We start from the raw sequence: 4,200 nt of genomic DNA on the forward strand, positions 1-4,200 counted from the left end.
CTCTGGCCACTGTATCAGTGATAGAAGCGACCGTTTGCTTTTTGGAGGCATATCTGAAGCAGGGGAAAAATGCTGCTTTGAAGCAGAAATGAGTGTTTTTAAAGCACATGGCAAAATAATTCATTAAAAGTATTGCACATACAATATTCACTGCTAATTGCCAGAAACATAATTATGCAAATGGATGGTTATTCAAGATAGGTAAGATGAGCTATATATTTAAATGCCAGTACTCGTTGCAAAATCTACATAATACCGATAAAACTGAACACCAAAATATAAAAGTAAGCACAATCACATATAAAAGTCACTAAACAAGCAGTTTATAAAAAATACGAGGTCAAATCAACCTGTTATTTTCATACTTCACCAAAGTTACCAACACTCAAAATTAAAAAAAAACGAATAAATGAGCTAGCACTTAAGATGTCAGTTCTTGTGGCATAAATTAGGTAGAAGCTGATAAAGCAATAAATGCAAGTCACACGTCCACATTCATAACAGCAGCAGTTATTGCAGTGAACTCTGATTTGTACAAATTACAGAATTACAGAATTTTTTTTCAAAATCATTGCATTTCACAGTTTTGACTCGATATATGCTGTGCCCAATACTGCTCCCTATTCTAGTGAATATTAAGTTTGGGTGAACTTTCAGGTGAGTGAACTATTTCCTTGGGTCCCTTGAAGTTCACTCAAGTGAGAGTTCACTGTAGTCAGTATGATACTGAATTAATGTCACACATTTCAGCAAATGTCTCCTTGTCAGGTAAAAACATATAGTTAAATGAGATATATATTTATAATACTAGTATGCAGCGAGTTATAGCAGCGGCATACTGGAATGATAGCATAATGCTTGTTTTTTGTTTTGTTTAGGCTCGCTGAATGATCACGCGGTCAAATCCATTGTTTTCAGTTTCCTAGCCCGTTTCGGAGCAGTTACTAACAAAAATTACTGTTTGGAGTAGCATGGAGCAGCACTATCCTTTGGAGCAGCACTTCCATCACTGCTGTATGCTGATCGTCGCACACAAGAAAGGTGGTGCTAGCTATCTTATGACAAACAGCTAAACTCTCCGCCACGTTGCAAGCAGTGATTACGGTGCTTGGCTGCAGACTCGGTGAAGGTTCAATCCCCGCTGCGATGGTCGCATTCCAGTGGAGGCAATATTTTAGAGGCCCTTGTACTGTCCGATGTCAGAGCATGTTAAGGAACGCCCCATGGTCTAAATTTCCGGAGCCCTCATTATGGCATCTCATAATTATGTGGTGATTTGGGTGATGTAAAAACCCAGGTATTATTGGTATTACAAAATAGTCAAGTTATTTTTTTGCACCTCAAGTATTCCTGCAGGTCAGGTGCCCGGAGGCCAAAAAACATTCCTGTCTGACTTCCGTGCAGACACGTGTGGTATATTGCAAGTATAGTGCCGACACGATACATTTGACTCACGTTCTGCAGGAGTTTTGATTCTTCTTGAAATCTAGGAACGCGAACTCAGCCACAGTCTTTCCGAATCCCCACTCGACCGCCTGGCGAACAGTGCTCATGTGCCTATTGAAATATGCTTGCGGCCGTGTGAGGGTGGCTCCAGCATAAGGCTTCATTAGTAGAGGACGCAGCGGATATGCAGGGCCACCATATATCTCATATGAGTAGCCCTGTGATAACCTTTCCAGCTTCTCGTATAATCCACTGAGAGGGAAGAGGCCTGCAAAGAAGGGAGAAAAAAGACAACTTCCTTCAAACACATTTCTTTTTCAACATGTTATTTGCAGTGTAATGTTGGAGTGATATGTAACAAAACATATGAATAACTTTAGATTACCCTATGCGGTGCAGATGACTTCCATAAACAAAAAACAAAGGTCTGTTTGGGCCTTGCAGAGACCCAGGCTCCAGACACTAAATCAAAAGTTATGCTACTTTATGGTGATTGTACGTAACACAGTCTCAACACTCATAGAACTGTTGAGTTCTAATATGAAAGTAAGTTTAAACAAATAGAGCACACGACTAACAAAGTGTGCCTGTACCCTATAGTCTTAAAACTGGTCTGTACAATACCTATCTAGGTGCGCATGTAATCTCATAAATACTTGTTGCCGAGAAATATTGAGCAGAAATAAAGGTACGGTAAGGTAGAACATAAAGTTAGTGTCAATTTAATAGCACGTATGAAAGAAATGCGATTGCATTATCGTGCAGAGATTAGGCACTGCCACATTTAAGCAGCTATTGACTATTAGTCTAGTCACCATTTCCATTAGAAGTGGCACAGGCGTCTCATCTGAAAAGTGTGCACAAGATGAATACTGGCTGACAGCAAATCAGAGCAGTGGAAACATTCTCAATGTTTCAACATGCTGGCTTACATTAGAAAAGGTTTTCAGCAAAGTATCATCGGGGGAAGACATGCTGGGTATCAAACTTGGGGTTCGAGTATCATGACACATAGCCACAGGTCCTGAGTACAAATTCAGCCAATAGGACATTTCAGTTATGCTTGTTTATTTCTTAGTAAAGACCACTTGCGTTTCTATTGACCTTAACACTAGGGTCACTGGGCCATTCCATGCGCTATCCGCACACCCGCCCTGCAACCTCCCGCTCGCAAGCGGGGGGTGAGAGACTGGAACAGCACCAAGGTTTCTCCAACGCGTAAATTTGGTTCCGTTCTGCTGCTCTTCCGTTCTTTCACCCCTCGCTTGCGGGCAGCATGTGTCCTGCCACGTGCGGTGCGAGTGTGCGGATAGCGCATGGAACGGCCCTTAGTGCTGAAAGAAAAAAAAGGGAAACTAGGGAAGAGGAGTTAGCACTCGCATAACTCCTCTTCCCTCCCTTTTCTTGTCGCTTCGCACTATGTCAATATAGTGTTTTGTTCAATAGAAAGTACGAACCGACTAGCCCAACAGAAAATACTTCTGACACCACTTGCCAGCTACCTTTACTGGAATTCACAGTTGTGCACTTGCCACAACCTTTGTACTGACTCAATGGACCATTCTTTTGGGCTGGTTATGCTAACACAGTACATAATAAAGAAAACGGCGACACAACAGCCCCAAACACAGTCAAAAGATGGAGTTTTTTTGTGCACTAGCTTTTGCATGTTTCACAGTGCAACAGTTCGTGCAAACAATTATGACACAAAACAGTATCAAAAGGCTATAAAATAGGATGTGTTCAGGGCATGCAGGGTCACTTTTTCAGTCACTCATGCATTCTAATAAATGGCATGCACCAGTCTTGTTTCCACGTGTATTAGCAAAGCAATAAAAACGTGTTATACTGGTGACACACGGGTACTTCTGATCACGATTGGGTACGACCGGGATGGAAATTCCTGACCATGATTCGTTCCCTTTCTGCAAGTGACAGAAGGGAGCAAATGAAACTTGGAAAGTATTATCCCGGTCGTGCTTAACTGCAATCAGCAGGGAACATTGTGACACTGGTATTGGTAACTGTAATACTTCAACAAACAGCATGATAAATGAAGGCACACTGACCGGCGTCATGCTTGTGCCCTGCATATGGCCCATCAAGCTGGCACACAATTGCATTTCCACACATAATGGACTGACACTTCACAGAGTGCTGCCTTTTATGGCCTGAGAAGTGCATGCGCTGGTTGACTGCAGGGCGGCAAATGGGCCTCGCCGTGCCGTTCACGAAGCCTCAACAGTTGTGCAGGGGTGCACCTCTGTTGTACACAGCCTGTGAAGACAAAGAAAACATACATCACAATCTTGCATATGCCCTTCAGGTGCAATGTTCCACACATGTGGATGCAATGTTTTTGCCACTTCTTTGGACTAGTCTTTTGTCTGCTCACCCTTCTTTGTAGTCGTCCATTTTTAGCGCTTATTCTTTCAGTAATCATGGACAGCCAACTAGCCGAACAGTCCGTTCGGCCAAAGTAAGGAAAGATATATTTCGCATAGGACGAACTAAACTTTCTGCACAGTTAATGTGTTTTTCATTGTCCTTAATGTGCTGCATATGACTGTAGCCCACCACTTCGGCGAAGGCAGCACGATACTAGACTACCGACTTTACATGCCGCGTTCTAAGGGCAACATGAAAATTATTTTCTTTGCACAAAATGAACACAACAAAAAACAAATGCATTTTGATCAAACAGCTTCATCTCTTTTCTGTAAATATGGAACATGACTGACAGCAAGATAATTA

General features: G+C 42.2%; 1 pseudogene; it reads right to left on the reverse strand.

Annotated features, from left to right (window-relative positions):
• Positions 1-1,320: 1,320 nt before the first annotated feature.
• Positions 1,321-3,923, reverse strand: LOC125756620 (uncharacterized; annotated as a pseudogene).
• Between the last annotated feature and the right edge of the window lie 277 nt (positions 3,924-4,200).

Source organism: Rhipicephalus sanguineus, unplaced genomic scaffold, assembly GCF_013339695.2.
Source record: "Rhipicephalus sanguineus isolate Rsan-2018 unplaced genomic scaffold, BIME_Rsan_1.4 Seq316, whole genome shotgun sequence".
Classification (NCBI taxonomy): Eukaryota; Metazoa; Arthropoda; class Arachnida; order Ixodida; family Ixodidae; genus Rhipicephalus; species Rhipicephalus sanguineus.